General features: G+C 36.7%; 1 non-coding gene across 1 annotated transcript; it reads right to left on the bottom strand.

Annotated features, from left to right (window-relative positions):
* Window positions 1–3,782: 3,782 nt before the first annotated feature.
* Window positions 3,783–3,889, bottom strand: LOC112092244. The gene has a single exon (XR_002902499.1). It is a non-coding gene; the product is annotated as a small nucleolar RNA R71 (small nucleolar RNA).
* Window positions 3,890–12,060: the final 8,171 nt, after the last annotated feature.

Genomic DNA, 12,060 nt, shown 5'->3' on the forward strand with positions numbered 1-12,060 from the left:
AACTTCATTCTGTATGCGATCTATCCTCGTATGGCCACTCATCCATCTTAACATACGCATCTCCGCCACACTCATCTTATATATTTGTTGTCTCTTGATGGGCCAACATTCACTACCATATAATATAGCTGGACGAATTGCTGTCCTGTAGAATTTTTCTTTCAACTTAATAGGCATTTTATCATCACATAAAACTTTTGTGGCATTCTTCCACTTAACCCACCCCTCTTTAATCCTATGTCCAATATCCTCATCTATATCCCCTTCACACTGCACTATGGACCTAAGGTACCTAAATTTCCTAGAAGCCCTAATCACCACATGATCCAAAGAAATTCTATCACTCTGATCTCTCAAATTACTAAACCTACAATGCATGTACTCAGTCTTCATTCTACTTAACTTAAATCCCTTCGTCTCAAGGGATTGTCTCCATAGTTCTAACTTATGGTTAATTCTCTCCCGATGTTCATCAACTAAAACTATATTGTCTGCAAACAGCATACACCAAGGAATCTCATCTTGAATTTCTCTTGTCAACTCATCCATCACGATCGTGAAAAGATAAGGAGTAAGAGCAGAACCTTGATGAAGGCCAATCAGAATGGGAAACTCTTCCGTGTAGCCTCCAGTAAATCTCACACTTGCGACAGCTCCATCGTACATATCATTTATTACCTTGATATACCTCATATGCACTCCTCTCTTCTCTTGTACCCACTATAATACTTCTCTTAGTACCCTATCATATGCCTTTTCTAAATCTATGAAGACCATATGTGATAAGTGCATGAAAATGCACCCTAAATACTGCTTTTGATTTATATAATATTAAAATATTTAAGCTTTAATTAAACAATTCCATTATTTTTATTCAGAATATTTTTAATTGGAATTTGTCTAATTTTAGTTTAATTACTTGCAAATGAAAAGCAGTGTAAAGAGCTACACAAAAAGATACCATTTTCAGCCAATTTAGGCCACTAAACCGAGCCACACAAGCCAAAAAGAGAGAAGAGCCGTGTTAGCCAAATAAGCTGCCAAGCCGAGCCAAAGTGTGTGGGCCCAGCTCTTCCTGCATTCCGCCAGCACTCCACGCGCACGTCATCAGCACGCATGACTCCCGAGCGCGCGTCTTCACTCCACGCGGTTATCGGCGTGTCCAAACTTCCAACCATGAGGGACTTGCACCTGCGATGCCAGCTTGACTTCCTAATAAATACACGCCAGTTGTCCGAGTAGGCTCCAGCTGTCTCCAACCGCCAGCGCCCTTCCTTTTCTCCGCGCGCGACACGTGGAAATTTAATCCACTTCCTCTAACCAAGCTTTGACACGTGTCTAGAGGGTGCTGGATCCGAATTTCTTCCCCAAAAATCAAAGCAATTGTCAGATTTTCTCCTCAAATCATATATTTGATTTCTCCTAAATTATGTGTAATTTTATTTTCTTTCTTCTTCTTTTGTATTTTTCCATTTTTTTATTTGTTCTCTTATTTAATAGGCAATCTCTGAACACTATAAATAGGGGGGTTAGCCTAAGATTTTTGTAAGTTTTTAATATTCAATTTTCTGTTATCTTGCTGTCAGTCTCATATTTTCTCTCTAGAACTTGCGAGAATGTTTTACAAGCTAGACTAGAGTTCTCTTGGTGAGGTTAAAAAAAAACTTTTGTTGAGTAACCCAATTTGGGCTTTTGATTCCTTATGCTGTAAAGTTCAATATTCGAATGCATTAAATATCATCTATCTTTCATTTATTTTTCAAAATATGATGTGCTAATTTTTATATAAGTTCAATCACGCTTTTCTAATGTAATTATGTCATGCACTATTATGTTATTCAAATTATTTTACAAATTGTCTTTTACTGCAATATTGTCAAATTGATATATTGTCGATTTTAGATAACTTGTAATAATAATATTTTCGGAGTTAACATAGAGATTTAATTTATTCGATCTTTTTATTTTTGTGAATCAAAACAACATTAAGGATTCTCGACACCTTACCGTTTTTATTACTGAATTTCCTTCATACAAATTTTCTCCTTTTTATTTTATTTGCTACAAAAATCTCAAAAACTCTTCTTTTTCTTTAATTCACTTGTTATTTATTTTTCTTTAATGCTCTTATTCTGTTAATCTTTCTTGTTTATTTTGTTACTTCTTTATAGATATGACCGCCATTCTGTGCTACAATTGACCGCTTGTGAACAACACTTTTAGGCTTTAATCAAATTTTAGCGTCGTTACCGAGGAGATGCTACTAGCAAGACTGATAAGTAGATTTTTTGAGCCGAAGAGGTAAGTCTACATCTTTTTTAATTATTATTTTCTTTGTTATTAAGCTGTGTTATGGTTATTAGTCTTTGTCTAGCCTTTAATTCACGTTCTGTAGTAGATTAGTACTTTAATTTGTTTTAACCTTTTTGTTTCATTTTTTTTCTTGTCGTTTCTTATTTCAAAAAAAAAAAAAAAAAAGTTTCCTCTTAATATTTGCTTTTAGTTGTCTGTTAGTTTCGTTATTATAGGATTTTGTTAGTTTTTCTTTATTTGTTTATTTAATTTTTTTTCTTTGTCAACTATCGTAGGTATTAGTTTTTTTTTATTTTGTTTTCTTATTTCTCATTTAATTGTTTAGGATTTTATTGCCATTTTATTTAATAGCGTAGTGTGAGATTTTCCTTTTCAGTTATTAGAATAATTGTGATTTGATTTTGTAATCTTTTACTTTTGATAAATTAGGATTTTATTTTGTTTCCCCATTTGTATATTTTAATTGTTGACTCTTATATTGTTGCCTAATTTAATTTTTTCTTTTATAGTTTTCATTAATTCTTAGGATTATAATTAGGATTGTAATTAATTGACTATTCTTAATCTAGGAATTTAATTTGGTAGATTTAGGCCTTTGACTTCAGGAATAGTTGCCATTGATTAGATTTCATTTCATAATTTATTCAATAAAATTTAATAATTAGTTTTGAGGATAATTGTGTGGTTACGAGGAAAGTACAATCTGAGGGAGTTCTGTCTAGGAAAGTTGGTACTTAAGTGGGCCTCGCCTCACCAACCTTTCCTGAGAACGTTGCTCTGTCTAGGAGGCTATTCATTGAGCCAAGAGCTATAGTATTTCCTGGGAGCACTCTCGGTGGTTAAAATTTATGTTACTATATAATTTTTTTCTTTTGTTTCGATTAAAAATAAAAAAAAACAAAAAAAAAATTAAAAAATTCAAAATTAAAAAAAAGCCGCTTAAGGTGAATGCATCAGTATAGAGACGAACTAAAGAGATTTGCTCGACGTCCAGACATAGAAACCCCTAGTGAAATTCTATCCGACTAGTCTTCTACGCCTCTATCTTCACACTCGTTGTTGGAATTCGTACTTCAAAATCTATTCGCAATGGCACAACATGAGGAAGTTCAGCAGAGGACGTTACAAGACTACCTGCACCCAATGCGCACGGCCACCCCATCTTGCGTCATGTTCCCACCGAATGCACCGCCTATGGATTTATGTCGGGCATGATTGCACTTCTCCCAACCTTTCACGGGTTATAGAACGAGAACCCATATGTACACATCTGGGAGTTTGAATAGGTGGTGGCCACCTTCTACAGCCGTGTTGAGGCCGCAAACACCGTCAGATTGAAGTTTTTCCCTTTCTCTCTGAAGGACAAGGCCAAAAGCTATTTGTATTCTCTTACACCTTGGTCTATTGGCATGTGGGAAGAAATGACGACGACATTCTTCAACAAGTATTTCCCACACCATAAGACCAACAATTTGAAACGACAGATCTCAACTTTCGCTCAGAAGGAAAACAAAACTCTTTATCAAGCTTGGGAGCGTTTTAAAGATCTATTAAATCTGTATTCCCACCATGGGTACGAAAGTTGGCGCCTTGTAAGCTATTTTTACGATGGACTCATAATCTGAGAACGCCAATTTGTTGAGATGATGTGCAGCGGGAATTTTCTCTATAAGGATCCTAACGAAGCTATCAAGTACCTGAATGAGTTAGCTGAGAATGCCCATACTTGGACTGGAACGAGTGCTACTGAGAGCACCAGTAGGTCCCGACCATCTAGAGTTTATCATTTGAGGGAGGAGGACAGCCTCAAGGCCCAAGTCGAAGCTTTGACAAAACAAATCGAGACCATCAAAAGTAAAGAAGGTAAAGGAATCCACATGGTGGCGAGGATAGAGGCACATGGGCCATGTTTTGTTTGTGGTGGAGAGGGCGCCTTGGGCGTATACAAAAAACCTTATACACCTTTCCTGGAAACTTACAATCCTGGTTGAAAAAACCACCCGAACTTCAGTTGGCGAGATTCGAACCAACATGCACAATCATTTGGAGGGAAATGGAAATCAGAGCAACAATCTCAACCACCAAGGAAATATTTTGCGCCTCAGAATAACATGCAGCCGAAAGAGAATTCTCTAGAGGATACCCTAAAAGCTCTTATGGACACGCAAAATAAGAGGAATCGAAGGGTTGATTCAATGCTCGCGCAATTAGTGGAAGAGAACAAGGAAATAAAAAGTCAGATCACAAAACTGATAGAAACTCTAACCGTTTAGGAGCGCGGTAAATTTCCATCACAAGGCCAGTCCAATTTGAGAGGACAACACATGGCTCGAACTTTCAACTCTAAAGGTTAAAATATCAAGGAAGTTAACGCCATCTCTACTTGAAGTGGTAAGAATTTGGACACACCATCAACAAGTACAACCACTTCGAGGAATGAAGAATCAACTCAGGAGAAAGAAGAGCCGACAAAAATTCTGGTAAACGTGCATTTTCCCCAAGTGCTCCGACCTACTGGGAAAGTGCCAGAAAATCAAAGTGAGATCCTGGAGCACTTGACACAATTGAATATCAATCTTCCCTTACTACGTGTGATCAAGTAAGTGCCGGCTTACGCCAAGGTTATAAATGATCTGTGCAGCATGAAAAGGAAGCACCACATCATGAAGACTGCATTCTTGATGGAACAAGTAAGTACGATGATTGAGCAAAAGACACCGCCAAAGTATAAGGACCTAGGTTGTCCCACCATTTCCTGCCAGATTGGGACACATGAATTCGGCCAAGCGTTACTAGACCTAGGATCGAGCATTATCCTCATGCCTTATTCAGTCTACTCGCAATTGGGTCTTAGAGAGATTAAGCCCACATCTGTGGTTCTACAACTGGCTGATAGATCCGTTAAGAGACCACGGGGAATAGTGGAAGACGTTCTGTTACAAGTTGACAAGTTTTATTACCCCGTAGACTTTCTTGTGTTGGATACAAAATCTGTGGTGAATATAGAGTCATCCATTCTCATCATTCTAGGAAGACCTTTCCTTGCCACAGTAAGCGCACTTATCAATTGTAGGAATGGTCTCATGAAGATATCTTTCAGGAATATGACCCTTGAGGTGAATATATTTCATATTCAAAAGCAACCACGTGATGACGACTAGTGTTAGCAGACTTTCATGATAACCACGCTCGTCGAGGAGGAGGTTCAGCTAGAATATAACTCGGATGGTCTTGAAAGCCTCCTCTAAAAATCTGAATCTGAGAGTTTCGGTCCTTGTAAACTGGCTAACATTTCTATCATTTTCAAAGAATCACAGGACAGAGGAACCAAGTTTGGGCCACTATGTTTTGAAGACCTCCCAATAGAAAGAGAAAAACCGAAATCATCCACCGAGGAGGCCCCAAAAGTCAAGCTAGCCTAACTATCTGAGAGCTTAAAACATGCGTTCTTGGGAGATAAAGGTACATTTTTAGTCATCATCTCATCTAAACTCGATGCATCGCAACAACAAAGATTGATCGATATGCTGAGAAAGCACAAATCTGCATTGGGTTGGACGATTGCTGACATTAAGGGAATTAGCCCGTTAATTTACTCTCATCGCATTCATTTGGAATAAGGGACTAATCCGCGAAGAGAGCCCTAAAGACGCCTGAATCCAACCATGAAGGAAGTAGTTAAAAATGAAGTTTTGAAATTGTTCGATGCTAGCATTATTTATCTCGTTGCTGATAGCACGTGGGTTAGTCCAACCCAGATAGTGCCAAAGAAATCGGGGGTTAATGTGGTAGAAAACGAGAAAGGGGCTCAAGTTCCTACAAAGGTTGTGACTAGTTGGCGCATGTGTATCGACTATCGTAAGCTTAACACATCCACTCGTAAAGACCATTTTCCACTTCCATTCATCGATTAAATCTTTTAACGTGTGGCACATCATCCTTTCTATTACTTTCTTGATGGCTATTCGGGGTACTATCAGATAGAGATAGCATTAGAAGACCAAGATAAGACCACATTCACATGTCCTTTTGGTACCTATGCCTTCCAGCGAATGTCATTCGGACTGTATAATGCACCGGCCACATTTTAGAGGTGTATGATGAGTATTTTCAGCGACATGATCGAGAAATGCATGGAAGTGTTCATGGATGATTTGACAGTTTTCAGAGATTCATTCGACACATGTCTTCTCAACTTGGAAGCAGTTTTGTAAAGATGTGAAGAGAAGGGTCTCGTGCTCAATTGGGAGAAGTGTCATTTCATGGTGTCATCTGGCATAGTTCTTAGGCACATTATTTTTGAAAGAGGAATCGAGGTTGACCGCTCTAAGGTTGAACTCATTTCTAACTTGCACACCCTCAAGGCCGTTAAGGATGTTTGATCTTTTCTAGGGCACGCTGGATTCTACAGGAGGTTCATTCAAAACTTTTCATCTATAGCCAGACCGCTAAGCAACCTCCTAGCAAACGATGATGTGTTCCACTAGACACAAGAGTGTGAGGACGCATTCCTAACACTCATCGCAAAACTGACTTCTGCCCTTATTATGCAGTCACCAGATTGGAGTTTAATTTTTGAGATCATGTGTGATGTAAGTAACTACGTTATGGGGGGCGTTCTTGGTCAACAGAGGGTGGGAAAGCCTTTTGTTGTCTACTACGCAAGTTCTACTCTGATTAGTGCTCAGATGAACTACTCAACTACTAAAAAAGAGTTGCTTGTTGTAGTATTTGCTCTCGACAAGTTCTGTGCATATTGTTGGGAATGGTGTCCTAGAATCATGAGATGTAATAGGACATTTATTATTTATTTAATAAAAGAATTTATTCATCATTTTATGTGTATATATATATATATACATATATATATTTGTGAATATTTTATGAATATCAATGAAAATTTCATGATTATTTATGTGACCTTAAACATTGTATATAAGTGTTATATGCAAGAGGATAATGTTTAAGGATAATAATCAAAAAGTAATGTTCATAACGAATTTAATTAAAGTTTAGAATCTTTAATTAAAACATTACTAATACATGTCATTCCCATATCGAATGGAACGGTGTTATCCGCACTGTTAATATGATGAGATATTAAATGCGTGTATTTCGCATAATAAGATTGTGTGGAACATGGACACATATACAATATGAATTTCTAATAATTTCTGTTAAATAAGATTATGTGGAACAGGGACACAGACACAATATGAATTTCTAATAATTTCTGTTAAATAAGATTATGTGGAACAGGGACACAGACACAATATGAATTTCTAATAATTTCTGTTAAGTATAGAAATTCTAATTGAGTATACCGATGGTCATATATATAATGATCTTAATCCTAAGTTCTTAACAAACTCCTATTTATGGATTTGTGTCTCTTTATTTACTCAGTACGGATTTTGAGACCCTGAATCCTATTCCTTGTATTTTGAAGACATGATGAAATAGGTAGCCGGGAATGTTATTATACGAGACGGAATCCATTCCTTCTTTAGAAAGAAGTAGATAAATAATTCTCTTGAGTGTTGATTCGGTACTTGGATTAGTAAGAGCGCTCTAGTTCATGAATGTGTTTTATGAATCACTATCCATTAGAGAATCAATGGTACTCAAGGATGAAGATATAATTAGAGAGGTTAACGGATTTTACATAGCTCTAATTATGAATTATTTATGGAGGATTGATCTATATGCAGTGACTATATCAAATGGATACTTCACAGTTTAGAAGTAATTTATGTCTATAATTTCGAGAGTGCAATTCCAAGTTTATAGTTTAGTAACTATTAGAATTAATAGAATTAATTAATTATTAATTTTATTGGAGCTCGGAATTATAGATCCATTAATCCCCGCGTCGTCCTTGTAATTCTACCAGACACAAAGGGCAAAATGGGAATTTTAGACACCAAAAAATAATTGATTGAGAATTAATTATTATTTAAATAATGAGATTATTTAAATTTGAATTGTGAACATAATTTAAATTTATCCTTTTAAACTTATTTGATAAGTTGTTCAATTTAGAATTCAAATTAATTTAAGTTTAACTTAAATTGGAATTTGAATTTGAATTAAAATTGGACTGCAAAATAAATGATGATTTTCTTTGTCTTCCCTATCTGTATTTGGCACCTACCACAGGGATAGGATCACCTAGGTTGGCCGGCCATCTTGAGGATAAGGAGTAGGAGACTTTTGTTTCAAATTCAAATAGGAGATAATTAACAAGCTTTATCTTGGAGATAGAGATTGGATTCATTCTAAAAGTTTGACTTCTACTATATAAATAAGAGAATGATATAAAATTGTGAGGCACAATTTTTTGACCTATTTTTCTAGGTGTGGCCTAAATTCTCTACAGAGTGAGAGGAAAAATATTTTTCTCCAAAATTTCCACATCGTGCATGTGTTAGTGTTTGTGGAAATTCGAGTGTTTATGTGTCTACACACACATAGTCGTAGATTCTAGGAATTGATGTGGAAGACATTGGTTTTCTAAACACAAGGCTTTGAAGCAAGGATTGTTCGAGGTCAAATAACTCAAGTTATCATCCTAATCAGCCGCCAGGTATTATTCCTAATTGCGTTCTTAATAAATAAATTAATGTGATTAATTTATTCGTGCATAAATTAATATAATCTATACAGTATCTCAAAGGTTTTATGAAATTTTTTTATACTTGATCCGCTATCCCCACGCTTCCGCATCCGAATTCGATTCAGAAACCATCACATATCCGATTGGTTCACCCATCACCATCTTCACAGATCATGCTACCCTTAAGTACCTTCTCTCTAAAAAGGATGCTAAGGCGCGTTTAATTAGGTGGATCCATCACCATCTTCACAGATCATGATGCCCTTAAGTACCTTTTCTCTAAAAAGGATGCTAAGGCGCGTTTAATTAGGTGGATCATTCTTCCTCAGGAATTTGACTTGACAATCAAAGATAAGAAGGGAGTCAAAAATGTGGTGGCGGACCACTTATCTCGTCTTGAGTTTAATGATTCTGTCAAAAGTCCTGCTATTAGAGATGACTTCCCCGATGAACATCTCTTCGCCGTCACTAAGATGCCATGGTATGCTCACATTGTTAACTACTTGGTGACGGGTGAGATTTCATCTACCTGGAGTGCACAAGACAAGAGGAAGTTTTTGGTCGAGGTTTGTAACTTTTATTGGGATGACTCATATCTTTTTAAGTACTGCCCTGATCAGATCATGAGACGATGCATCTCGGATGATGAAGTATCTAGTGTCCTAAACTTTTGCCACAATGATGCGTGTGGCAGTCATTTTTCTGTGAAAAAGACCGCCGCGAAGATCTTGTAGTGTGGTCTCTATTGGCCCACTTTGTTCAACGACACCAATGAATTCTATCATTCCTGTGAGAGGTGCCAAAAGCTAGGTGTTTTGTCCCGTCGCCATATGATACCTTTGAACCCAATTCTCATGATAGAAATATTCGACTGCTGGGGGATAGAGTTTCTCAGACTATTTTCAACTTCTTATGGATTCCTCTACATACTCATCACTGTGGATTACGTGTCTAAGTGGGTAGAAGCCGCAGTGTGCCGGAACAATGATAATACCACTATTGTGAAGTTCTTAAAAGAAAATGTGTTATCTGGATTTGGAATGTCGCGTCCCATCATCAGTGATCAAGGCACCTATTTCGGCAACCGTTCTTCTGAGGCTCTGATGTGCAAATATGGTGTGGTTCATAAAGTTTTGACTGCCTATCACCCACAGACAAATGGCCAACATGGAGATTAAGCAAATTCTGAAAAAGACGGATAATCCCAATCGTAAGGATTGGTCTCTGTGCCTTCCAGACTCACTTTGGACATACCGCACTGCTTGAAAAAGGCAACTTGGGATGTCTCTCTACCGGCTTGTCTTTAGAAAAGCCTGTCATCTACCTGTAGAGCTCGAACATAAGGCTTATTAGGCTACCAAAGCCCTCAACTTTGATCCCAGCACTGCAGGTATCAATCGGAAGCTCCAACTTTCCGAAATCGATGAGTTAAGGAACGATGCTTATGATAATTCCAGGATCTACAAGGCAAAAATGAAAATGGCTTATGACAAGCAGATCCTGAGGAAGAACTTTGAGCCAAATCAGCGGGTTCATCTCTATGATTCCTATTTGCATCTCCACCCCGATAAGTTGAGGTCACGGTGGACTGGCCTGTTCGTAGTGAAACGCGTTTTTTCCAATGGTATTGTTGAGGTTGAGGACCCCCGATGGGAGAATCTTCAAAGTAAATGGCCAGCGTCTGAAGAATTACGTAGAGCAGGTGAACCAGGTTAAAGAGATCATTCTCGACGACCCCATTTACCAGCCCTGAATAGTTTGCTCACATCTCCTGTACTATATTTTCATTTTCTGTTTTCTTTGCTTCTTTTTACATTTTTTATATGTGTTTTTGGAGAATTATATCAGGAAGCTTGGGTTGTGCTAATATGTGGAATGCTCATTGTCTAGGTGTATTCTTTCTCAATATTTCAATAATTTTTGACACTGAGGGCACTGTTTGATTTTGGTTGGTGGTGGTGAGCATATTCATGCGTAAGAATGATTTTTGTCATGTTGATATTTGGGTTAAAATTTTTACAAAGTTGTCTGAGTATGATTCAAAATGATTGGTTTGGGTCGATTTTTCATGTCTTAGTTGTTGGTCTCCAAATTGAATTCGGATGCGGAAGCGTGGTGCGGCGGGGTGGGAGGCGGATCGTGTATAATAAAAATTTTCATAAAACTTTTGAGATACTCTATAGATTATATTAATTTATGCACGAATAAATTAATCTCATTAATTCATTTATTAAGAACTCAATTAGGAAAAATACCTGGAAGCGGACTTGGATGATAACTTAAGTTCTTTGACCTCGAACAATCCTTTAGAAAATCAAATTCTTCCATGTCAATTCCTTGATTCCACATAGATGTGTGTGTGGGCACACGTGAGACAAAACAGGTTCCAAAAACACTCAAATTTCCACAAACACCAACGCATGCACGATATGGAATTTTTGGGAGAAAAAATTTTCCTCTCACTCTCTCTTGAGAATTTCGGCCAGCCTTAACTATTAGGGCAGAAAAATTATTTTCAAAAGTTGTATATACAATTTTCTATCATTCTCCTATTTAAAGAGTAGAAGTCAAACTTCAAAAAGGAATTAAATCTCTATCTCCTATTTGAATTTGGAACAAAAAATCCTCCTCTTCATTATCCTATTGCGGCCGGCCATCCTTGGGATTTTCTCCCTTGTGTGTGGCGCCAACATGCAGATAGGGAAGGAAGAGAAATCATCCTTTATCCTGTAGTCCAATTTTAATTCAAATTCAAATTCGAATTTAAGTCAAACTTAAATTAATTTGAATTCTAAATTGAACAACTTATCAAATAAGTTTAAAAGGATAAATTTAAATTATGTTCATGATTCAAATTCAAATTTAAATAATCACATTATTTAAATAATAATTAATTCTCAATTAATTATTTTTCGAGTATTTAATTTTAGAATTTCATAATTCTAAAATTTCCATTTTGTCCTTTGTCTCTGGTAGAATTATAAGGACGACGCGAGGACTAATGGACCTATAATCCCGAGCTCCAATAAAATTAATAATCAATTAAACACTTTAATTAATTAATTAATTCTATTTATTCCAATAGTTACTCCACTATAAACTTGGAATTGCACTCTCAAAATTAGAGACAT

Source organism: Morus notabilis, unplaced genomic scaffold, assembly GCF_000414095.1.
Source record: "Morus notabilis unplaced genomic scaffold, ASM41409v2 Scaffold409, whole genome shotgun sequence".
NCBI classification, from domain to species: Eukaryota; Viridiplantae; Streptophyta; class Magnoliopsida; order Rosales; family Moraceae; genus Morus; species Morus notabilis.